General features: G+C 48.4%; 1 protein-coding gene across 4 annotated transcripts in view; it reads left to right on the plus strand.

Moving 5' to 3' along the window:
• The window catches only part of Igsf3 (immunoglobulin superfamily, member 3), an 88,278-nt gene that overhangs the window by 23,186 nt on the left and 39,049 nt on the right, over positions 1 to 26,043 (plus strand). The window lies entirely within an intron of this gene.

The following is a 26,043-nucleotide window of genomic DNA, read 5'->3' on the forward strand; positions in this document are numbered from 1 at the left end:
TGTGTGTGCCTGCGTGTTTGTGCACACATGTGTGCATCCTTGTGCTTTTCCAGGCTTATGTGCAATGTGGAGGTTAGAGGACAGGATTTTGATGGTGTTCTGTCCACCTGTTTCTGTTCCCTTGCCTTACGCTTGCGTGTAGCTGGCCTGCGAGCTTCTGGGTGAGTCTCCTGCCTCTGCCTGAGTGCTGGGGTTACAGATGCTCCCCAGGGCATTTGTGGGCCCTGGGGATTCTACTTAGGTTGCTAAGGTTGTGTGGAAAGCGCCTTTACATGTGGAGACATTTCTCTGGCCTCTGTTTCAAAAACTAATTCAGACAGAAGGGTTTTTAAATGCAGAATATAAAAATAAATTCAATAAATCTATTTCAAATAAAAAATATAGTGCTAAAAATTTGAGTTCTTTCTCTTTCTTACCTACCTACCTTCCTTCCTTCCTTTCTTAGGATTTTACTATGTAGACTATGTTAGCCTTGAACTTAGAGAGATTACCTGTGTCTATCTCTGAAGGTATATGTCATAATCCCTGACTTTAGCAATTTTTTTAAAAAAAAAAGATTTATTTAGTTTTCAAGTTCATTTTATTTTTAACAGTGTGTGTGTCTGTGTGTGTCTGTGTATGTGTGTGTCTGTGTATGTGTGTGTGTCTGTGTGCTTGTGCAGAAGAGTGCAGGTGCCCATAGAGGGCAGAGGGCAAAGGGCAGAGTTGGTGAGCAATGGTTATGAGCTGCCCAATTGGGTGCTGGATACTAAACTCATGCTCTTAACCACTGAACCATCTCTCCAGCTTTAGGGCTTTTTATAATATCTCAAAACCTTTTGCTGAGTGTTGTTGTAAAAATATAAAAAACAAAATGCTGTCTTTTATTCCCACTCGGTCTACACCATGATGCCCCAAGATATCTGCTGGATATCTTAAGTCTCAGTCAGCAAAGCCTCTCACCCGCTTTGCTCCAACCCATATCACACTGCCGAAGGCCTCTCTCTGAGCCATCAGCAATTTCTCTACCCATCCAGTTGCCAGGGCAGGTTTCTATGCCAGAAACACACATCCCAACTCCGTGGCAGCCCCTCTCCCGCCCCACACTCCATTACACTTAAATCTACACTTGAAAGAACACACAACACAATAACCTTTGACCCAATTGATAATATTTAATTGTCTTCCTAAACATTCAAAGCCCAGAACCATCCATCCCTTAAGAACATTAATAACAACCTGTAAATACAGAGTGAAATCTTAACGTCAGCTTCCATTTTCTCTCCACTGTGACTAACCTCTCTGTCTTTCCTGTCTCTCCTCTTCCCGTTCCAGTCTCCGAGCCTTCCTTCAAACTTTTCTCCCGCCCATCCTTCCTTCTCGTCCAATGACAGGCCTCCTTCTATCCTGTACCTGTATTTTACAAATTAAATGGAGAGAAGATTAGTGTGAAGTCACCTGAGTCCTGAGTCCTGAGTACGCGACTAGGCAGCTGTCCTTGGGGCAGTGGAATTAGCATCAAAATACCGATAACTCCAGGGCAAACCCTAACAGCTGAGTGGTGCCAGGTTGTACAGGGTCACTAGGAATGTGAGTTTGCTAGTGTTGGTTGACCTTTGAGTGAAAACCTAACACAACTTACAACTTCTCCAGGCCTCCTTTCAGTCTCACCTGCAGACACCACCTCTACTTGTAGTCTCAGCTTCCCACAGTCACCGCTGGCTGCCCTTCTCTGGACAGTCTGGGCAGATAACATCACAGCCTTCCTTCTTTTACTTTACCACTGTGGAAAATGTCAAATGGGCACCAAGGGCGGTGGGGGTGGGGGCGGGGGTCAGGTATTGAAATTCCATGCACCTGTTTCTCACAGTTGTCAGCTCATGGCTCAACTTGTTTTACATACCCCTCCCCCTAATATGATGTCCAAGAAAATACAAGGTCTGCTAGTGTATCCCCCACGTACTGTTCAAAACTCTTGTCTCTTAAGCTGCATTTATTAGGCATTTATTTTTCCACTTAAAAATTCATTTTCAGAGTAACAAGAAGGTAACCTTTCAATCCCACTAGATCGGTGGAAATGTCAAACAGTAGTTTGAGTTGAGGAAGGCACAAGTTCAGAACACTGGAGTGCTGTCTGGGGACTATAAATCAGGGCAGCATAGTTGCAGAGATCTGAACAATACCTGGTGTGGGTGAGAGGTCCCTCGGGGACAGTTAGAAGACTCTACATTGCAGTGGAAAGTCAGAGGCCAGATGGAGGTTCATCAGTTGGAAAATGAGTTCGTTGGGCAGCACCCAATGTTAGTACAGCAGGTTCTTACACACAGCAGTCAAAACAAAGACTTTGACCTGGGTCAACAAGGATTACTGTAGAAAGTGCTTCCTCAAGTCAAAAAAGAACAGTGCAGAACAGGACCTGAAGGGTGATGCCATTTTTGACAGTTTTAAGACATGCAAAGTTCTGTGTTTACGACTGTGCAGTAAAAGTGTAAGTGTGTAAGACTGATAACTATGGCTACTCTGGGGCAAGGGGGAGTGACAGGATTGGGAAAGTGGCAAAATAGGAACCCGAGTTGAATCTACAGTGCTTTCCTCCTGGGGACAAAGCTTAGAGCAGTGGTTCCCAACCTGTGTTCATAACCTCTTTGGGGGCCAAATGACCCTTTCACAGGGGTCACCTAAGACTGTCTGTATATCAGATATGTGAAGTGCTAATGAAATAATTTTATGGTTGAGATCACCACAACATGAGGAACTGTATTAAGTGGTCACAGCATTAGGAAGGTTGAGAACCGTTGGTATAGAGCAAAGGGAGCAAAATGTTAGGGTTTGGCACACCATGGATGTTCGTGGGCATTTGTTATTTACACTTGCTGAATGTTTAAAATCTTCCCTATTGGAAAAGTAATCCAAGTACAATTCTGCTTGTTTGTAGTCCTAGCTACTCAGAGGGTGGAGGAAGAAGTTTCAGGCCAGCCTGGGCAATGTAGCAAAATCCTGACTCTAAAATAAACAGAGGCAGGTAAAATGGCTCAGTGGGTACAGGTCCATGACTCCAAAGCTGATGCCCTGGAGTCTGACTCCAGGACACAGTTGATTGAAGGGGAGAACTGACTCCCGTAAGTTGTCCTCTAACAACATGCTCTGTGACATGTGCTACATGCACACATGCATATATAATAAAGAATTTAAAATAAATGCTTGAGATGACCACTGGGTGGGTAGGGCGCATGTGCCTATAGTAGTCTCAGCTACTGAGGGAGGATAAGGTGGGAGAATTGTGAATTTAAGACCAGCCTGATCAAAATAAGCAATGTAAGGGGGTGGGACCCTTATCTCTAAAAAGGGAGATTGGGGGGCACTGTGTCTTCTGTTGTTACTCTTTTGACTGGGGTCAGATAACTCAGCGTCTTTTGGTCTTCTGATCCTGAGGAAATACGTTTCTTTATCAGCCAAGGATAGTTCGTGGCTTTGTTGGCATGTCCTGAGTCCTAGAGGCCCGTGACTCCAGGCATTTCCTAGCTGTTCTGTATTGAGGGGTGGAGAAAGCAGAGCCAGGTGATCATACAGCCCAGCGGTCCGGGGAAGCCTTGTTGCTGGATTTCACCTTTCCTCCTGGAGAAGGTAGGAGCAGTGGAGACAGAAGGCAGAGCGAGGAGTTCTTCAGGCCTCTGCAAATCGGATCTGAAAGGCGGCTTCCCGGCTGTCACCTACAGTTGGCTCACACCTGTCTCCACACTTGTGGTTTGCACACAAGTAGGGAGGATGGGTGTGGAAGAAATGGGACATGAACTGAGCCTTGCAGAGGAATAGTAGGCTCTAGACGGGTAAGAAGGAAGGGTTGAATAGACGTTACAGGATGGAGGACCTGTCTCTAGCCGGTCACCAGCAGGCCTCTCCCTGGCTGTCTGCTCACCTCTGCCACTTCGAATGTTCACCCCCTTCCAGCAGACCCCACACCCCATCTCAGTGATGCACTGTTGTCCTTAGCTCCACAAGGGCCCTGACCAATCATACAGAATGAAATGGTGCTCCCTGGTACCTGCTCTTGGGCCGTGAGATTTGCCTGCTCACTGCAGACTCTGGCCAAGGTGTCTCCTGGGTGAGCTGCATTGGTACCAAATCTGCTTTGTCCTTAATCCCATGCTGGTCTCCTTTCCTGGGACTTCCCTGGGAAGCTAGATGGTTGGAGATGGAATGGCTCAGGCTGCACATGCTCAGTGGGACCCTGGGCAGATCTGTTTGCCCCGCCGGCCTTGTGATATCTTCTTCTATGGCCTTGGTGGAGTTGAATGCAGTCACATGGAAAGCCCTTAGTGGAGGGCCTGGGCTGTCAAAGCCGGTCGCAGTCTTCCCCATTGTTCCTCCTTCTGTCTGCTCTTCTGTACTTCGTCCCTTCCATTCTCTTCCTTCCTGTTTTTTTTGTTTTTTTGTTTTTGTTTTTTTTGTTTTTGGTTTGTTTGTTTGCCCATAATGACAGTATACAGAAAAACCTAGAGCTGTGCATTACAAATTGGGCTTGGGGGTGATGGCATCAGCTCGCCAGGTCACAGAACAGTGTTTGGAGGGGTCAGTGGGAGACGGGCAGCAGAGGTGGAGTGGGGCCAGAAAATCAAAACCTCGAGCCAGGTGTATAACTGCGATTCATCCCAGCTACCAAGAGGCTCAGGTGGCAGGGTTATCCACAGCTATAGAGTGAGTTCCTGGCCAGCCTGGGCTACATGAGATAATTATTTTTTATAAAATGTCAAAGCCTTGAGTGTTCAGACAAGGAGTTTGTACTTGGTGTTTATACCCTCCATGTTGGATCTGTCTGGTGGAGTGGATTGATGGAGCCAGGACGGATTACCTCCAAAATACTATAAGACCTTGAACGCTGCAGAGAAAGAATGGTCTTCTGTCTGGGTGTGTTGAGGGAGTCTACTCTTAACTGCATTTTCCTAGTAAGTTTGATGAAAGTAGGAATTGTACTAAGTTGAGTGTCTGTCTGTCTGCATACCTGTGTCTGTTGGTCTTGGAGATTAAATCCAGAGTCTCACCAGGCTGGTTGAGCGCTCTACAGCAGGCCATGTGTCCAGTCCTTACTGTGCGATTCTAAAGCAAGAAGGGCAGCTGGTGTTCAGGTTGGCAAGAAGGGGAAAGGCTGCTGGCTTGGATCTGTTGGACACGGAATCCAGATGCGCACTGTGTGCAGCAGAGACTGGTGGGATACAGGGAAGGTTTTACTTGGCAGGCATCGCCTGAGCAGTGAAGTCCCCAGACAACGCTGTCTTGTCCCCCTGGGTCTGCTTGCTCCATCCTGGTCAGCCCTGGAGAGAAACAGCATGCAATCCTGACAACACACCGAAGGCCATGGACAGGCTGGAGCCTGTTTGTAAGAGGCGTGGGACAGCCCTGGCCAGTAAGAGCAGGCTGTGCCCATGATGTCCTGGGGTGTTGGTACCAGTGCCAGCATCCTGTTGGTGGTGTGCACTCAGCTGCTACCCACTGAATAGATACATGAGATTGAGTTTGTCCCGTATCCAAGACCTCAGAGCCCTGTTGGTGTTGGCTCAAGAGGACGTTCTTTTCTTCCCCTCTCCCCTCCTCCCCTTTCCTCTCCTGTCCCCTCCCCTTCCTCTCCCCCTCCCCTCTTCCCCCCCTCTTCTTTCCCTTCCTCTTCCCTCCCTCCTCCTCTCCCTGGCAGGAACCTGGCCTGGGTCTTACGTGTGCTAACCAAGCCCTTACCACTGAGCAATATTGCCAGTCCTGAAGGAAGAGCTCCTCGCCTGGGCTGCTGTCAGTAGAGACCTCACCTTCATGGAGGGATGTCTGTGCAGACAGGGCAGTCAAGCTTGAGGGGGGTACTTTACAACCCTGCACCCTAGAAACCCATCCTTCTCCTTCATGTCTGGGCTTTTTGGGCAGGGGACATAGAGGACATTGAGGGAACTCTTTGATCAGTGAAGGCAGCTGGCAAACTTACAAGTGTAATCCTACCCTCAAACAATGCTTTTTATAAAATTTCTAGATAAAATGCCCTAATTTGAAAGAGTATTAGATAGAATTTGAGCTAGTGGTGTGAATTGTAGTTCCATCTGCTCGGTACCATGGCCCAGCAGATCTGCAGAGCCATTTGTCACACTTTGTTTTAAACTCTGGAAGATAAATAGTCCTGGATGCTGTCCAGACCCTCCCATGGATCCTGCATTTGGATCATGGAAGGGGTGGGCGGTGAGAAACCCAGGACTGATCAGAGGAGGCTGCTGTGTTGCCAGGAAGATGTACCTGCTATCCCCACGTGGGCTTGCTGGTGATTGTCATGGTGCCTGGTACAGGGGGGACAGGGCAGAACTCATCCTCTCTAAAGCAGGGTGACCATTCATTCATTCGTTCCTTCAAACAACCAACAGATTTTTAGGGTTTTTTTGAGCTCTTATTAATGTGGGACACTACACTCTAGGGTCTCGGGATCTAGTACCGGTATTTTTAGCCTTTAGACAAAACATCTCACACACACACACACACACACACACACACACACACACACACACACACACACCACCCTTATTTTATTAGTGACTTAAGTGCATTTCTTCAGACGTAGGACTTTGCTCTAGCCTTTGCCTTTGATGCGTTTGACGCCTAACTGGGAAAGAAGCATTTGTGACATGTGGATAGCAGGGTACACATGTGACAAAGAAAGGTAGAGCTAGCTGGGGGAGGGCTCCTTCCCAGGGATGGGGCTCAGGGGACAGGATGGGGTGTAGCTTGATAGGATGCCGTCAGGGAGCACGGGGCAAGGGAGTGCTGTTCTTTAAACTCCTGGAGCGCTGGGCTGGGGGCCGCAGGAGGAAGGCTGGTGATTCAGCTTAAACGAATTCATATTGGGCACTGACCTCCTGGGGCATGGAGGGGACATAGGATGAGGAAAGATAAGGCTCTGGGTGGTCATGGCCTTCTTCAACCCAGTAAGGTAGGTGAATATGGAGGGAAATTTCAGTGTAGCTTGGACTCTGCTCTGGAGGACTTCCTGGAGGAGGAGGTGTGGGCAGTTTCCCAGCAGAGTAGACAGAAGGATTTTAAATTGTAACTAGCCATGAGCTGGGTGAAGTGTGGAGAGCAGACCTTGTCCCAAGTGAAGGACTTTGAGTGATTTAGGTCCCCATCCTGTTGTGGATTCATTTAGTTCCTGCAATGATGGGTCTATAGTTCTCTGCTCCCAGAGGATGGGCATTATGGTGTTTGAAGAGGAGAATTCTTGGTGTGTGAGCCATTGCCTTAAGTCTTTTCTGGAACACTGTGGGTGGGAAATAAAAAATAGTCTCTTTTTCTCTGTGTGTGGGGAGTTGGAAAGGGTGATGTTCTGGAAGGCGGCTGATGCAGCCCCAGGTGCAGGTGCCTGGGGAGGTGGCCAGGCTGTGACAGGAGGATGGAGAAAGAGGGCCAGGCCTGGCTACCAGGTGTTAGGAATGAGCAGAGTTAGGGACAATTCTTGAGTGAGGGTCAACTTGGGGAAGGAGGGGAGAACTGATTCCTGGAGGCCAGAAAGAGCAAGGGTCAGAAGCCACGATGGCGGACTGTCTGGGGCGCAGGCAGAGCAAGCTGAGGTGGTGAATTTATCTAGTGTCTGGAATTGTGGCTCGAGGCCTTGAGCCCAGTAAGAAAGAGTGGGTGAGGGATGGAGAAAAGGGGCGGGGTTTCCAGGCCCACTGCTTAGAGGCAGAAGGGAGGCCAGTTAGTTACCTTAAGTCTTAGTGGCTTTCCTGAGCTGGCTCTGGCTCAGGTTGCAGTCAGGTCTGCAGACTGGGAACTGGAATTTGGTGCTAGCACAGGCTTCTTCAGAGTTTGGTGGACTTAGAGCCAGAGTGTGCACAGCAGCTCCCGGCTCTGGACGAGCACCCTAGATTGCCACAGAAGTTGTATAATTTTTATTATCTAGACTTCTGCTAGAATCCTAGCTCATCAGACTGCCCGGAGCCCACCCCTCCGGCGGAATCAGTGTCGCCTGTCAGCTGGGTGAAGAAGCAGGCATTGTTACCGGCTTGAGAAGCCACCCGTGGCTCAGGTGGGGAAAGGGAGTGAGCAAGAGAGCTGCCTCATTGCATGGTTAGAGGTGGAGGAACGCGCCAGGCATTGGCAGAGGCTTGGTGGCAGCCAGGAGACAGGAAAGCAACAGATGACCCAGGGCTGTGCGGGGGACGGAGGAAAATCAGGAGGTGTTCTGGGCTGGAGCCAGGGTAGACATGGGTGTTTGATGTGGGCAAGTGAGGACGGGAAGGAGGCGGGCCGGGTCGGACATGCTCTTGTTCTCCAGTGTTTTCTCTGCCTGCTCCAGCCACACCTAAACCCTATTTTTAATTTCTTTCTTTTTTCTTTTTTCTTTTGTGTGTATTACCCAAAGATTTTTTTAAAGCAATATTTTATTAGGAAAAGTTTAAAATTAGTTCTGTCTGTCTTTACCGTCTCCCTGGTTTACTTTAGCTTGAGTTTTTATTCATGTGTTTTTGAGTAGGCAATGATACATATGTTCTTACCTAAAAGGACTGTAAGGAAGCTGGGTGTGTGACACAAACCTTTAATCCCATCACGTGGGAGGTGGAGGCAGGTGGAGCTCTCTGACCTTAAGGTCAGTGTGGCTCCAGATTAAGTTGGCTTCTCATGCCCTTCCTCAACCCCCCACACCTGGGTTCTGGTCTGTCTTCCACCAGTTTTAACTCTTATGTGAACTGCCCACACCTAAGCTGAGCCCATCTTGAAGCCTTTGGGTTCAGCCCCATAGCATGCGGGCCTTGCCAGGGTCACGGGCATTCAGAGAAAGCGGAACCTGCAGGCTCAGGGATAACCTTAGCTCTGGATTCTGTCCAGCCCTTCCTAAACCTGCAGTTTTAAGTGCTGCTGCTTCTCATTCCAGTCAGATCCTTCCACACTGTTCAGCATCTGGCTTTCTACGGTTTCTCAGAGTTGTTTTGATCCTGAGACCAGGAGTCTGCACGTCCCCCTCCCATCACGTAAGGGAGTGTCTTCTTCTGGCTGGGAGGAGAGTGTAAGTTAGGAAACACAGGTGCTTTGAATGCACAGTTCAGTTCTTGGAATTAACACAGTCTTGGAGCTCAGATGAGATTTTAAGGATTATCTCTGTTCCTTTTTTTTTTTTAAATTGGTATATAGAATTCATCCCTAGAAAGGAAATTATAATGTCAAATCTCCCCCTCTGCAACACACAGTGCCCTCAGACCCAAAGGAACCCTGGCTGAATGGTATAGGGTAGAGCGTGACTCTCTGTGAGGCCCCTCCCCCCAACCGATAGCCTGGAAGAGGAGGGAAAGCTTGACTCAGCTATGAGAGGAATGCCTGAGCCCTGGGCATCCACAGTGGTTGGCGTGTGGACTGTGTGCCCTGCCTAGGCCCGGAGCTGACTTCTTAGCTGGCCTTCAAAGGACAGATTGCCATTGCACTCTGGGTAATACCCAGAAGTAGCTCGAGGAAGCCAAGAGCTGTTTCTGCAGTGCGCACCATCGATCCAAAGCATTTGAAGCTGTTTTTCTCTGCGAGCGTCCACAAAATTCATTACTTTACAATGAGCCTGGCAGGGATAGTGGCAGTGGGAAACTCTACACGGGTTCCAGGCTCTCTTTCTTCTGAAATTTTGCCTTGGCAAGTAAGTCAAATACCCAGTAAACACACTTGTGAACTTCTCCAACACCACTTCTGTCTGGCCTTGACAGTTGCTCATGGTAGCCTTTCATTTTCCTGGGTTGGCCTGCTTCCCCCATGCACTGGAGTTGAGCCCTGGGGCTGACAGGTATAGCCAGCTAATCCTGCCAGACAAGGTCAGCAACAATTAATGGGCATAATCTCTTTTTTCACGCTAGAGCTGAACTTCCTTTGGTGGCTCTCCTAAATCTGGAAAAAAGATCGAATAGGAGTATTGAACACTTACCCTTCAGATGCACTTAGCCATTTGCTGCTCTGTGGGTCTGTGCTGTACCCCCTCCTGGGGTGGGGGCTGCTCATTATGAATGCTCAAGCCTTAGGTGGCAGTTATGTTGGAGCTGGGGCTGCCTTGCTACTGCAGAGGGATGCTGGCCCCCTCCTCAGATCCCTATCTTACCTGGCTGTACACAAAAGAACTCCCATTGTCAGCAGCAGGTAGCGTGGGAATCCTCTGGGGGGGGTACTGATCAGTTCTGAGTTTTGGTTCTCAAAAAGGCATTTCAAACGTGCAGCTCCGTCAGAGTGTCAACCTTTACAGCAGTCTGTGTAAATCTGTGGGATTGTTTTCTTTCCCCCTCCTAGCTTGTTCCTTTGTTTTGCCAGAGATGAACCCCAGGCCACTCACCTAGGCTAAGCTGCCACTGAGGCCAACCCCCTCCCTCCTGCCAGGGTTATTTTCCAGTATGAATGCCTCCTCTCAGTCAGTGTTCTGAGCCCTTCCTTGTTTGAATGTGTAAATTTGGAGTCCACTGCTTTCCAGGAACAGGCCCTGCTTTGGCGACTCTTCCTCTCTCTTGACTTTTGTGGACAGCAAAGCTCTGTGGGAGCTTCGGGGACACAGCTGACAGGGATGTGAAGGGATCGAATGGCAGGTATTTTAAAGTGGCCTTGAATTGACTGTCTTCTGGCATCCGTCTGCAATCAATGGACAGGTTACTGCAGCCTACGAAGGCTCCTGGTGTCAGAATGCTTGCCATCCGGTTAGCTCTGTGATTGTTATCTCTTCTCCTTCTGTCTTGCCGAGCGAGCGCTGGCTGTAGGTGATGATTTTTAGAGCTGCAAGGCCAGGCTGATCTCTTCCCTGCATCAGTCACTCAAAACCTGGGAGGAGTTCCCCAGGGCTCTCAAGACATTTATGATCTCCTGTCTCCTGCCCACATTTCTGTAACATCTCCCCTGTGGACTGCCCACACCCTACTTCCTGCATTCCAGCCCTGACTGCTCCAGCTGAGACCCCAGCAGCTCTAGATGTGACCATTCCTTGTAGAACCTTCTTCTAAGACAGTTTGCAGTGCCCCACCCCTTTCCTCCTCCGTGGTCCTCTGCTGCGCACAGGCTGAAACTCAACAGCCAGCATCCTGGGCCCCTAGATCAGGCTGCTATGCCCTGCTCCTTCTTGGTTTTCCTCTAAGCCCATGTATGCCTGCCACTCAACAATACAAGCCATTGTCCTCTGGACCTCCAGGTCCCCAGCATGGCTTTTATCTTTAGACTGCCTTGAGATCCTGTGTCACTGGAAATACCAACCCCCCTGTGAGGCCTTTTTGACTCTGCTCTTCCCTACTTACCCACCTTCTGTGAGGCCTTTCCTGACTCTGCCCCCTTTTGGGAAAGGACTCCTCACTTTGTCTAACATGTGTCCTTCAAAGCACCATGTACCTTTTCTCCTTCCTAGGCTGAGAGTAGTCTTGTAGTTTGACCACTTAGCATCTTGTTCTGCAAAGAAAAGGCACCATACATATTTGTGGGATGAATGAACTGAGCTTGGAAGTGGGGGAGGGATGCCAACAGCAGTTTGGATAGAGAGGAGACCGCCGTGGCCCATAGGCAAATGACAGTTTATAAAGGTAGAGGGGGAAACCCCGTGTTTGCACAAGGTGTTTACTTTTAATTGGGCTGCCAAAGGGGCTTTGATTGCAGGACTTTAATACTTTAATAGCTGGACCTTGATCCTCAGCCTCAGGAAGAGGAAGTGGTTAAATAAGGGAATACCTTGGCAGCCAGCTTTAGGAATGTTATCTAATGGTTTTTAGCCAGGCGAGTATCTTAAAGTTTCATTGCTGTGAAGAGAAACCATGGCCAAGGCAATTCTTATAAAGGACAGTGTTTAATTGGGAGTGGCTTATGGGTGTCCATGATCATCAAGGTGGGAGCATGGCGGCATCCAGGCAGGCACGGTGCAGGAGGTGCTGAGAGTTAAACATCTTGTTCCAAAGGCAAACTGAAGACTGGCTTCCAGGCAGCTGGGAGGAGGGTTTCAAAGCCCATGCCCACTGTGATGTACTTCCTCCAACAAGGCCACACCTCCAAATAGGTGCCACTCCCTGAGCCGAGCTTATTCAAACTGCCATGCAGAGGGAATGGGGAGAGCCATGCTTGGCATGCTTGGGCCGGCTAGAGTCCCTTCAGCGTGTAAAATGGGAGCAGCACACTTGCTCACAAGATGCTGAGGTAGTTTACACGAGGAGGCACCCGTGGAAGTCCTAGTGCAGTCAGGTTTGGATGCTGCCTGGAAGGCCAGCTCCTCAAGCCCCGTTTTTCCTGGTGAAACCTTAAGTCGTCGAGGTGGGGCATGCCTCTAGGAAGTGCGTGAAATCTTGAAAGGATGTGTTTGGACATGAGCACAGCCATGAAGGACCCCAGTGCCCTCGGCCCATGGGTATAGCAAACCCTGGTCCCAAGAGAGCTATTGACCCTGTGTACAGAAAATCCCACTGCAGCTTTCCCCTGGGGGATGTGCCCTTGCAGAGACCCCCCACTGAGATAAGCTAACCCAGCCTCCTTACTCTGTCTACTCAGTTCAGAGTAAAGCCAATGCGTTTCTCAGTTGCTGCTGCTTGTGTCTCCATCAGAGCTCCAGGCCCATCCTATCCTAGCTCTTCTGTCTCTGACTCTGGCCTTTCTTTGCTGCCTGATTTCCCCAGTCAGGTTTTCAGGATTTAGCTCTTTTAGTTGTAATGCTCAGGAGGCTGAGGCAGGCTGATTTCTGTGGAGGTCAGCCTGGCTTATATCCTCTCTCAAAAAACAACCCCCTTTCCCAGCAAAACAAACAGAAAAAGTAACCCCACCAAGAACAGACAAAGCCCAGGCAAGGGTGACTTGCTTCAGATAATGCTTCTCATAACTTTTGTTGTCTTCTAGAGAAGGCTTAAACTACTCTGAAATAGAAGGGTGCACATTGGGGAATCCCTTACAGATTCTGAGCTGGATCTGCATCATGGTGGGGGGAGGCTTTGAACCCTCACTGCTGGGTCAGCCTCTGCTGCAGATGCTCACAGCCCAGATCCTGCAACCTCTGCTGCTGCAGGGCCCTCACTGCAGGGGTTTAGAAAGAGCTGGGCAGTGTGTGTCCCATCCTTGGCCTGTCAGAGTCAGTCAGAAGAGGCCTGGACATAAATGCTCCAGCTCCTGCTTTCTCAGGGTTCCTGGGGCCATCTTCCATTCAGGTGCCCTCTCTATGTCCTGGAAGGGTGATCTGAATCCGGGCTCTGGTGTCTGTTAATACGGCCTGGAGGCCTCCAACTGGGAGTTGTCAACAGCAGAGATGTGCTGGAAGGCTCAGAGGAGATCAACATGGAATTGAAAGTTTAATAACTCAGAAAATAAGGAATTTTCAGAAAAGTGACTTGGCTTAAAAAAATATAAGTAAATGAGGTCACATCTGTCCCTCCAGGCAGCAGCTAGACTCTGAAGCAGAGGGCCGCTGACACCCACTCACCTGCCCGGCTTATCCAGGTGGCTGTGCTGACTCCAGACATCCTTTTCTTCCTACTCTGTCCCCAGCTCCCACCTCTCGCCTTTGGTCACAATTCCCATCTCATTTACACAAACCTCAGAGTGGTCTGCAACAAAATACTGCCCTCCGACTCCTTTTGTGGGCTCTACAAAGCAGGCAATCTGAGAAACTGGCCTGATCCATTGCTGTGATCATAAGGCAACCGAGGTGGAATTAGAACACACAGTGCAGGGAAGAAATGGAGCCCTCAGTGTTTCCCCACACACTTAGAAGGTAAGGGAGCAGGGTTTTTGTCTTTTGTTTTGTTTTTTTCCAGAAGATTACTTTCAACTTCTTTCATAACTTCTTTCCCTTTTACTTGGTAATGTGCTTCAAGCATTTTTAGATGTCATTATTTTTCTCTATGATTTTTTGGGGGTTGGTGGTGGGACTGAACTCAGTCACTTCCTGAAAACTTATTTTCTGAGTTATTAAACTTTCAATTCCATGTTGATCTCCTCTGAGCCTTCTAACACATCTCTGCACAGCACTCTACTGCAGAGCTAACTCCCCCAGTGTCTTTTCTGTGATTTTTAATGGCCAGATAATACTTCGCTAGTGAAGAGATGCTGTGATTTACTTAATTCGTTCTTTGGTTTGCTTTTTTCATTCTAAGGAGTTGAGACACGGTCTCACTACGCAGCCCAGACTGGTCTCAAATTCTTGATACCTCTGTCTCCCAAGTGCTGGGCTTCCCCATGTGTATAACCAAGCCTGTCTGATTTGTTGTTTCTTAGTGGACCTCCTCCTCCTCTTCCTTCTCTCCTCTTCCTCCTCCTCTTCCTCCTCCTCCTCCTCCTCTTCCTCTTCCTCCTCCTCCTCTTCCTCCTCCTCCTCCTCCTCCTCTTCCTTCTCCTCTTCTTCTTCTTCCTCTTCCTCCTCCTCCCTTTTTAGTGAGTTCCTTCCACAGTACAGTCTGCCACATCCACCCATCCTGGCCCCATGCTCTCCCATCTGGCTTGCTGCAGAATGTATCTCTCCCCCAGCGTTACTTTATGTGTCTGTGATGCTGGCTACCATTTGTTCCTTAGAACAAGCCAGGTGGGCCCCAGAGGTCACTCCCTATGTGTAGTCACTCATTGTGTCCTCCTTGAGTTGCGCAACCCCAGGGCTTCCCACAGGTGAGGGCAGTGTGCATCAGCCTGGACCACCAACAGTGAACACCGGGGACAGAAGGAAAGAGAAATGATGAATGTCACCACAAGCGAGTGACAGGTGCACGGGAAATCCCCAGGAGCTGTGTCGTGCTCACAGCTATTTGTTTTTAGTTGAGTGCAGAGACTGCTCTCTGGAAAATGCTGGATGTGTTTCAGGGGCCTGACCACCCATGCTTAAGTCACTGCTGTAAGCAGTTAAGTCTGGATGACACGATCCAGGTGTCCAGCTGACCACACACAGCTCAACCTAGGTAGAGTGAATTCATGCCATAAATGACTCCAAACTCATGATATTGAGGGTGCTTTTAAAAGAAAAAGCTTGGGGAACCCCAAAACTGAGCCACTGAGATGACCCAAGGGGTTAAAGTGCGTGCCTCACAGTTTGGAGACCTGGTACCCACAGTGGAGGAGAGAACAGACTCACAAAGTTGCCGCATGATGTCCACACATGGGCCATAGTACACCTGCCCACACACATCACACACACATGTGCACTAAGAGCAGCAGTGATGGCTAATGCCCTTGGAGCTCAGACTGTGGCTGGGTGAAGGCCGTGGGCCCTGCCAACGTCACGGCTGGCAGGGGACCTAGCAGCATGAAGGAAGAATGAGACTCGGATCAAAACTTCCAGAATCTCACCTCTCGGTCTACTTTTTCCTTAACACATTTAAGCACAGTAAAACTTTGGAAGGAGATTTCCACATGACAATCACCACAACTAATCTTTAGGTAGAGCGACATAGAAACTCCCCGGCAAAGTAGCAAAGCACCTGCGTGACCTTTACAGTAAGAACGTGTTCTGTTGATTGATAAACCTAGCTCAGGGTAAGGGGCTAAGGAGGAAGGATTTGTAATAGGCAAAGAGTGGATTCTGTTGATGGGGATACAAAGTACACGGGGCCTCTCATAAGGAGGGCTTCTCACCGGAAGACAAGCTCAGGGTCTAAACAATGCCCAGGAGGGGAGGGTTCGGGAAGGCTGGCTCCATAGAATAGCGAAAAGATCACCAGGCTGTCAGACAACGTCCACTCCAGCCTTCTGGGTGACCAGGTGTCAGTAGTTTTCTTCCTTTGAGGCAAATAACCCTGAGTGTTTAACAAGTCTGGTTCCTCCAATGCTTTCTCTAAGCTGTGTCTCCTACAGCGTGGGGACAAGTCTCTCTTCCTCACCCAGCTGACAAGTGACATTGATCCTTTGGGCTACTCGGAAATCCAGCCATGCATCGGTTCATATGCACGGCCTGCTGTCTGTGCAGACACTCGGTGGTCATCAGTATGGACTCATCCCTGCTCGCTCCAGCTAACTACTGGGAGGCCTACTTCAGCACTTCCAGGGACCAGAGGGACCTTGTCAGGAAGGCAGTGGCCAACAGAACTGGCCCTGGAGTGAGAAGAGCATTGGAGGTTTGCACAGGAGAGCTTTTGAGAGCTAGAGGGGCTTCCTGGTGTAGGAAAGACTCTGTTTCTCCAACCATCCCTACTGAAAGCCTGAAGTTACTCCCCTAGGGCTGTATACCCCATTTTCTAACTCCACTGCCTGGGTGCTAGGGAACAGAATGAAGACAGAGTGTTGATGGATATAGCAGATGGAGTTTCCTGGAGCAGTGGTAACTCCTCCATAACTAGGCCTTGTTTCGAAGGCCATTGGAGAAGCCCTTCTAGCCCTGCCCCCCCCCCCCCTCGCGCCAAGGAAGCACCCAGCTCGTTTTCAGCAAGGGCCAGGCCTAACAGCCTCCTTTAGTGGCCACATTGGGCATCATGCACTAGGGCATGCAGACGACACCCTGCATTTTTTGGGAGGACACACAAGAAGGGACTAAATGCTGGAAGACGAGGTGGAGTTAGTTTTTCTGAGCCTCCTTGTGCGGGCGGGATGGTAGGGCCAGTGAGGATGCAGAAACACTGCAACCACTTTGCCAGAGATGGAGAATCTGGGGAGACTGGAGCCAAAATCGTTGCACAGGAGTTACGGATGCACTGTGCTGGCGAGCCTGGCCTCCGCTGGTTTTCTGCTTCAGTCCTTTATAGGAACTCATGCTAAGCCTGTGATCCACTATACCCCAGATTGTGGTGCCACAAGGCTGCCCTTCGTGTCAAGCATCCTAAACTCTGCCTGTTTCTGTCATTTCTGAGACCAGAGAAAGAGTGGGCAGGGTAATTATAAGGTGAGCATTTACAGGCAAGTAATCTGATCATATCCTTTAATACCCCCATCTAGAAAACAGAAAGCCTTCAGACACTTACACTCAGACAGAAACACTGTGATTGACAGCCGCTTTGACTCCAAGCAGGGTGGGGAGAGAAGTGTTTACCCTGTGGCCGTGGGCATTGGGTTTTAGGACAGGCTGCAGATTGTCCACTGCTGCCCATCCTTCTGGAAGCTTCTTTTATGCCATCTTTAGCATGGGTGTAAGGGGGAAAGAAGGAGAGGAATGAGAGGGAAGTGGGACTCTGGGCTACTTCCCCTAGCTCTTTGGGCAGAATTAATGGTGAGGGAGATGCGGGAGATGCAGTCTTTGGGCTGTGTGATGCGGAGCCTGTCACGGGAGGAAAAAGTGAGGGCCTCTAGAAGCAAGCCTGAGCAACAACGTCCTTTTCCTGGACCATGCACTAAGTGGTCACTGAGACAAAAGTAAGAGAATCATATTAATTCAGATGAGGAAAAGACATAAAAAGGGGTTTTGTCGGTAATAAGAAAAATTACATACATACATATATGATCCAGATATCCATCAATTGGAGATGACCCTATGATGGTATACTATATAGCTGCATAAAGGAATATACATTGATATAAAGTGTATTCATTTAAACGCTTTGAGATTTATTTTATTCATGTATATTTGTGCACCACACGAATGTCTGGTGCCTTTGGAGATCAGAAGAGGGTGCTGGATCCCCTTGAACTGTAGTCATGGGTGGTTGTGAACTACCAGGTAGATGCTAGGAATTTATCTGGGGTCCTCTGTAAGAGCAGCACGAGCTCCTAACTGCTGAGCCATCCCTCCAGCCCCTAAAGTGCAAAAAATTTGAACAATACTGTGTTTATACTGGTTATCTGCACACAGCCCTTTATCAATAGTCTAAGAGAGTTGCCCCTGAGGTTCATTTGTGACGGTCTGAGGAGATGGAGAGGGACAGGATTAGTATAACGATCAGAAGAATTCGTGATATTCTGATTGAAAACAAAAAGCAAACAAAAACCCCACGCGAAGCTGGTCTTCTGACCGGAGTAAAGAGCTCGGCGTGCCCAGTGCTTCCAAGCTGTGGTTTGGCAGCGTCAGCTTTGATAACAGAGACCCACCCAGCCCATACAGGAGCCGAGTGTCTGTGTGGACTGGCCATGTGCTGGGTCACTCAGCAGTGCAGGTGTCAGGATCATAAAGTCATCTGGGGCAAAGTGAATCATTGGTAGTTACACCTTCTTAGAAGTGGCATTAATAATTTAACACTTATTAATCATTTTTAGCCATTTCTATTTTGGGTACCCACTGGAGGACACTGAAAAGATGAATGGATGATACTGTTGCCCTTGAGCCTCTCAGCAGGCAGGCCTCCTGTTGGTTCCTTCTACCCTTAATTTGGTATCCTTGCTTCTAAAGCCTTGCCCTCTGCTCTGTCTTCCGGTTCAGAAACATGAATCTAATCCATCTCCCTGTTTACCTCGGAGCCTTCCTCAACTCCCCAGTCCTGGAGAAAGATCACCTTTATGAATATGTCTCTCAGTGCCCTCTCCTAACTGAAGTGGAAGTGCCCTGAAGTCACAGGATAGATCTAGGCTGGCATCCTGCTCAGCCTGGAACAACAGCGATGCTATCCTGTGTCAAGTCCTGCCCCGCATCCTTTGAAACGTAGTTCAGATGCCTCCCCTCCCCCAGCTTCTGGACCAGGCTGAGGGGGTTTCATCTGGCACCCCGCTGCCAATCATACCCTGTTGGGGTGTAGTAGTCACTGTCCTTTCTATTGGGGACACCAGCTTAGATGAACCATCTTATTTATCCTCCCCTCACGTTTGTGTCTTGGCGCCCATCACATGATGGGCTCTGAAACCACAGGGAGGGAGAGAGGAGCATGTGCACTGGTTAGCTTTGCTGAGTAACAAACCACTCCAGGACTCAGCGGCTTAGAGCAGCCACCAGGTTATGTTTACAGAGTTTGTGGATTGGAAAGTTGGGGTTGAGAGCAGTGGGCGTGGCTGAGGCCTTAACTGGGGAGGAGTCTAGGCTGGGAGACACACTGCATACTTGGATCACACTTGTCACCTCTAATCCCTGTACCCTCTTTTGTCTCTCCTCTCCTGCTCCTGAAGGGACAATTGTGAGGGCACATACAGGATCATGTGCCCGTGGCATTACACAGTGATCCTCGGCTCTCTCCACACCCCAGGTGTCATATCTAGAGCCCAGGTAGCCTGACACAGTGCTGACCCAGACATGATCTTCATTTTAATGAACTTTATTTAGTGCAAGTGCCTTCAGCCCCACTTGCTCACCCTCCAGTCCTTGCCTCAGGCTCTGCCTCTGCACTGTACCACCACCAAGTGTGTGTAACCCATAACTTGCTGTGAGGGTTAAGTCATCTGTGCAGAGCATGTAGAACAGTGTCACATACTCCTCAGGGCTCGGCGAGGCGAGCTCACATGAGTGTGTCTACCTGTGCCCTGACCTGGAAGGGCTCTAACCAAGGATCAGTTTGTAGTTTATAGCACTTCCGCTTCTCCCAGTTGAGACCCCAGATGCAGTCACCGTTCTGGAGGTGGTGTGTCTTGAAGCTGGCTTGGTTTAGGTTCCCTTAGACACCCTGGGCTCTCTGGGTCCCCCACCGTTTCCTTCAGGGCAGATGGACGCTTTATCACTTATCGTGGAGATTCACTAAGCCACGGTGCCTGGGAAAGCCATTAGTCATGTTCGGTGTCATGGAGAAAGTTACTTAACCTTGAAGACCATTTCCTCCTCTGGTAAGTGTGGCTGTAATGAAATCGACCTCATTCAGTCGAGGACGAGTGCAGGTGAGGTGACGCTTGCAAAGCTATGAGGGCAGGGCCCTTCACCGGCCCCATTCATCTTCATCTTCAAGTGCCATGTACTTGCTAATTTAAAAGCTGGAGGGGAAACGAGAAAATGGAGAACAGGAGACATCGCTGTCAGTGTTCTTGTAACAGGTGAGAGACAGCCCTGCCCTCGACACTCAGCAGCTCAGTTCAGGATTGTGAGTGCCTTGTTACTTTCCAGGGACAGGGTTTTCTACACTGCGTACATAGCCACTGTGTCCATTTTGCATCTTTAACCCAAAGTTAAACGTTTTTTTTTGGTTCTTTTTTTCGGAGCTGGGGACCGAACCCAGGGCCTTGCACTTCCTAGGCAAGCGCTCTACCACTGAGCTAAATCCCCAACCCCAAAGTTAAACGTTTAATGTTCCTTTTAACACTTCTATACTTAGAGCTTTCATGAGACCCATTTTTAGATCAATATCTCATATTGGTAGGAGATGAAATTTTAAAATACTCATCTGTTGGTTTTCAAGTATTATTTGCTCTCCAGGGTTCCCCAGGAGACTGGTGCATGGTGCATTACATCATCCCCATATTCTATTTCTATACATGTATATACGTGCATATGTATGTATGTGTATATATGTGCTATGCAGGTGTGTGTGTGTTTGTGTGTGTGCACACGTGCATGCACATACACTGGGAGGTCTGAAGTCAACCTTGGGTATTGTTCCGTAAGCACCACCAACCTTTTTGTTTATTATTTTAAATTTTATTTTATGTGTATGGGTGTCTGTGCTCCATATGTGTGCCTGGTGTCTGCGGATGTCAGAAGAGGTTGCTGGGTTCCCTGGAACGAAAATTAACAAATGGTTCTCAGCCATCATGTGGATGCTGGGAATTGAACCCAAATCCTCGGGAGAGCAGCCAGTGCTCTTAACTACTGAGCCAGCTCTCTGACCTTATCAGCTGTGGGTTTGTTTTTGTTTTTTTTTTTTAAAGATTTATTTATTTTATGTATGTGAGCACACTGTAGCTATCCTCAGACACACCAGAAGAGGGCATCAGATCCCATTATAGATGGTTGTGAGCCACCATGTGGTTGCTGGGAATTGAACTCAGGACCTCTGGAAGAGCAGTCAGTGCTCTTAACCACTGAGCCATCAACTCTCCAGCCCCAAGAGAAGGCTGATTCTTTTTTTTTTTTTTTCTTTTTTTCGGAGCTGGGGACTGAACCCAGGGCCTTGCGCTTGCTAGGCAAGCTCTCTACCACTGAGCTAAATCCCCAACCCCCAGCTGTGGGTTTTTGAGATAGAGTCTCTTACTGGCCCATAGCTCACCAAGCAGGCTAGACCGGCTGGCCAACAAGGCCCAGCAAGGCCCAGCAATATGCCCTTCTCTATCCTCAGAGCTGGGGTTTAAAGTGGGCATTGCCACAGCCAGCCTTTTGTTTGATTGTTTTTGTTTTTCAAGACAGGGTTTCTCTGTGTAGCCCTGGCTATCCTGGAAGTTAGTAGACCAGGCTAGCCTCGAACTCAGATTTTTTTTTTAAAATGTGTGTTCTGAGACTCAAAATTGAGTCCTCACACTTATGTGGCAAGCATTCTGCTGGCTGAGCTGTTACCCGAGCCCCATTCCCATATATTCTAGGTATTTTGGTCAATCAGTGTGCTTGAGTCACATGTAGAAAAACATTTAAGAGTGGGGCTGACGCTCAGGTCCCCGAGTCATAGTGCAAGCATTTCGCTGACACAGCTGTCACATGAGAGCCCTATTCCCATGGTCTACGTGTTTGAATACGTGCTCAGTCATACATCTTGAACATAAAAAATTAGATCCTGTAATAAGAGGTGTATGTCTCTGAATCCTAAGGCATGTTCCAAGAAATGAATGTGAGGCGTATTGGCTGCTCCCTGGCCATGAACTGCTGAATCATGTCACCCTGAGCCAGGCACACTAGGATTTTAACAGTGAATGCGAATGCATCCTTGGACAAGGAATGTCTTGGTAATTTGGTTGTAAGCCTGACCTTTAACAACTGAAGATTCCCTAGCCCTGGACAAGCAGTCTTGAAAGCTAATTAGGTGACTGATACAGCTGAGACTGACAAGCTCACCTGCCCACTCACCGTGGCTCTTTTTGGGCCTGGAATAATCCTTTTGAAATACATAGATGGCTCAGCGGTTAAGAGCACTAGCTGCTCTTCCAGAGATCCTGTGTGCATGGTGGCTCACAACCATCTGTAATGGGATTGAATGCCCTTCTTCTGGTGTGTCTGAAGACAGCTACAGTGTATCATATACCTAAAATAAATAAATAATTCTAAAAAAGAAAGAAACAAAGAAAGAAACAAAGAAAGAAACAAAGAAAGAAAGGAAATACATAGGCTCTCCCCCCTAGAATATGTAAGTATGCATATGATGCAGTTATACATTTAATCTTAGGCTTGGAAGGATGGAGATAGATAGCTAGACAGAGAGAGAGAGAGAGAGAGAGAGAGAGAGAGAGAGAGAGAGAGAGAGATCCCGCAGAATGAATTAGCTCTAATGACAACAGCAAATGTTGACATTTAGGGGTGGTGTCCCTGTGACTCAGGAATTCAGTAGTATTTCAGGCTTGGAGGCTCCCGGGAAGCAACAGTCCAGATCTTCTCTGGGCCAGCCAGCCTTTCTCTGGGAAAGATTGACTAGGGCTGGAAGATCCACTCTTGGTGGCTCTGTCCACTGCTCACAGGTTAGTGTTGACTGGTGGCACCAAGCCTCAGGTGGCCCTCATCTGACTGCTTTGATGTCCTCACAGCCCGTGTGGTCTGGGAGAGCAGGCAGATTGACCCTCAGAAGCCAAGTGCATGGTTTCTGCATTTCCTGTGTCCCCACAGGTCAGCTGAACTCAGCATGTCAGGCAAAGTATGGAGCCACTAGTGTGGGGCCTTTGTGCCTGCCTTGGGGACCACCTTCTGGGACAGTGTGTTCATGAATCTGGAAAGCATCCTAACCCACCACTGAGAGGTTCTTTTTCTCCTCCTCCTCTTAATTTTTTAAAGGTGGTCTCACTGTATAGCCCTGACTGGCCTGGAACTAGTAATGTAGGCCAGGCTGGCCTCGAACTCATAGAGTTTCGCCTGTTTCTGCCTCTGCCTTCCCAAGAGTGCTGGGATTAAAGGTGTGTATCACCATGCCTGGCCATCACTGAGGGTGTCTGTGTAGAGTTTTGTTGCATGGGCATGCCTCACTGAATCAGTGGCTATGGTGATTAGACTCAGTCTCCAGCCCCTTCCTGCTTCTGTAGGTCTGAGTTGGAGCTGAAATTCCCAACCTGCAATTCATGGCCAACTTTGGAAACTCTAAGGGGCCACCTTGAATTATCTCATCAGCACAAATTCTGATGTGGTTGGAAAGAGGTTCACAGGGTACAGAAGCCTCTTGTTATTAATACTGCACGGGAGTTAGGAGCTCAGGTCTTAGGGTTTAGACCAAGCATCTGTGTAAGCGAAGCATATGCACATGTATATTACATATATGTTATATATACACACATATATACATATATATACACACATACACACATGTATTGCATGCAAATGCTGTTTGCACTGGACTAGTAGCTATAGAAGAAGCTTTATACAGCAGTTAGCATCATTTGTATTTTGGAGTAAAGCTTTGGTTCACACGCCTTGCAGAGGAGAGCAGTATAAAAACAGAAATAAAATTACTTGTCTTATGGCCCTGTATTTACCTTCTAGTCCTTTCTACAGATGAGACTGGGTCCTTTTCACTGCAGAAGTGGCATTTGCCTATTACAGAGCAACCTGAAGGGTGCAGAATGTCTGAAGGATAACTATTCCTTTTTAAAGAAACAGTCTTCATGGGGAGGAGCCTGCTGTTGTAGACTAAGGGAGGTGGTCAGGCAGCCGCCCTGGGCAAAGTTGAGGACCCAGTCTGTTTGTAGGCAGCAGAGGTTAGCATCGCAGAGACTTTCCAGGACACTGGAGAGTTTGGTGTGAAAGGAGAGTGGGTCTATTGAAAGAAAATTCACTTTCTGTGTTAAGCACACTCTCTGTTGCGAATGGTGGTACACGCCTGGAATCCCGGCATTTGAGAGGCTGAGCCAGGAGGATTGCCAAAGGCTCAAAACCAACACTTGGATATAACAAGACCCTGACTGTAAAACAAAACAAATAAAAACCCCACTTTCTAAGAACAGCCCTGTTTTCAGGGATGCAGAGCTGTTTGTAGGGTGGGAGGGAAATGACAGAGATAGTTAACCAACCAACAGGTATGGCTGACTGTGGAAGAATGGACAGTTTGTTTGTTTGTCAGGACTGGTTATAATCTGCTTCTGGTCTGGATGAGTTGTTCTGACCCAGCTGTCCTGGCTCATTCAGGTCATTGAACACTGTTTCCCCTTCATGTGTGTGTGTGTGGGGGGGCAGTATAGACTCCATGCTTGTATGAGATCTGTGAGCGGAATGCATACCGGTTAAGCTCATTACCAGATTGCATCAGATGGGGTTCAGCTGTTTTCTTTGGATAAGAGGAGATGGCACTTTGTGAAATCCTCAAACCTGGGAATTTAAAAGTATTGAGAGCTGTAAGTTAGAATGTACCTATTCATTTGGGGACCTGACTACATCGTAAGTCTGACAGCAGTGTTCTCTCGTTCTCTCTCTCTCTCTCTCTCTCTCTCTCTCTCTCTCTCTCTCTCTCTCTCTGTTTCTTTCTCTCTGTCTCTCTGTCTCTCTGTCTCTGTCTCTCTGCCTCTGTCTCTGTCTCCGTCTCTGTCTCTCTGTCTCTGTTTCTCTGTCTCTCTGTCTCTGTCTCTCTGCCTCTGTCTCTGTCTCCATCTCTGTCTCTCTCTGTTTCTCTCTCTCTGTTTCTTTCTCTCTGTCTCTCTGTCTCTGTCTCCGTCTCTGTCTCTGTTTCTCTCTCTCTCTCTCTCTCTCTCTCTGTGTGTGTGTGTGTGTGTGTGTGTGTGTGTGTGTGTGTGTGTGTGTGTGTATGTGTATTGATGGGTATCCTCCTTAGTCACTTTTTGACATTATTCTTTGAGACAAGGTCTGTCATTGAGCCTGGGCACCCCTTACTCTGCTCCTTCCCCAGAAGTTGGCTAAATGGTCAGCAAGTTCTAGGGCAACTTTCTATTGCTACCTTCTCAGAACTGGGATTCCAGGTGTGGGTCACCATGCCTAGCCAGTAGGTGCTGGGGACTTACTCTTGCATGGTAAGAGTAAATACTAAGTTCTCTCCTCATCCTCTCCCTGCATTTTGAAAAACAAACAAAACCAATTTTTTTTTATTTTTCTCATTTTTCTGCCTCTGTTGAAACCAGGATGGAGTTCCCTGTTAGACTTTGAAACAGTTCTGTACAGTGTAAGTGCACTGGCCTTTGCTCTGCAGAGCTGGCCGTTGCAAGCCTATGGTCCTGCAGATTAGGCCAGCTTGCTCTGAGGCCCGAGGGCCCTCTGGGCTGAACTGAGCTGCACACTGCTAGGATTGGTGTTATCCACTCCTTAGCCGCTGAGTCTGCTGCAGATACGCTTCTACTTGGTAAAATGAAAGGCTTCACAGGAGTGGGCTGCAGCTTGGATAGATGTGAGCAGCCAAGATGTGGCACTCCCAGGAGGCCACTGAGATGCTCTTGAGCAGTTACTGACCAAGATTTGTCTCCACCTCTCGATCTGTTGGCTGCTTTAGCCAGTCTGAGACTTGGCATCTTTTTTATTGAGTACTAATTGTGTCTTAGTCCCCGAGTCAGGGCCTTTATAGACATTTTATTCAATCCTTTTATCTTGCACATGGGGAAACTGAGGCTCATGGTCCTTGTCACTTGTCCAAGGTTTCAGCTGGAAAGTGACAAAGCCAGCACTGCAGCGTTGTCCTCTCTGAAGTCCTTTCTGTAAGATGAGGCCAAGGTCTGGAGGCCGAGATGATGTGGCCGGCTCTAGGCTGAGCTGTGCTAACTTCTGAGACCACACCTCAGATGCTCTTTCTGCCACACATGGCTGTCCCTGGCATCTGCCACACCCAGCTGCTGCCCAGGGAGTGGAAAGATGCCTGCCCATGTTTGAGTGGCTTAGGGATCGTCAATGCTGCGTTGACTGCCAAATCTGTTTTCTATTGCTGTAACAAAGTACCTAAAGTGGAGTTTTATTTTAAAAAGAGGTGCCGTCTTTTGGTGAGGCAGGAAACCAGGGATGGAGGATTTGTTCGTGTGTGTGTGTGTGTGTGTGTGTGTGTGTGTGGTGTGTATATATATATATATATATATATATATATATATATATATATATACACAACACACACAGTGTTTGTGTGTGCATGTGTTTGTATGTATATATGTATGTACGGATGTACATAAAGGGTTTTTTCGTAGCTAACTCTTTCCAGCTTCTAGCATTGATCCCTTCCAGTGTTCCTAATGACCTTGCCCTAGGCTCTACCTTTTAAA

Source organism: Rattus norvegicus, chromosome 2 (assembly GCF_036323735.1).
Source record: "Rattus norvegicus strain BN/NHsdMcwi chromosome 2, GRCr8, whole genome shotgun sequence".
Taxonomy (NCBI): Eukaryota; Metazoa; Chordata; class Mammalia; order Rodentia; family Muridae; genus Rattus; species Rattus norvegicus.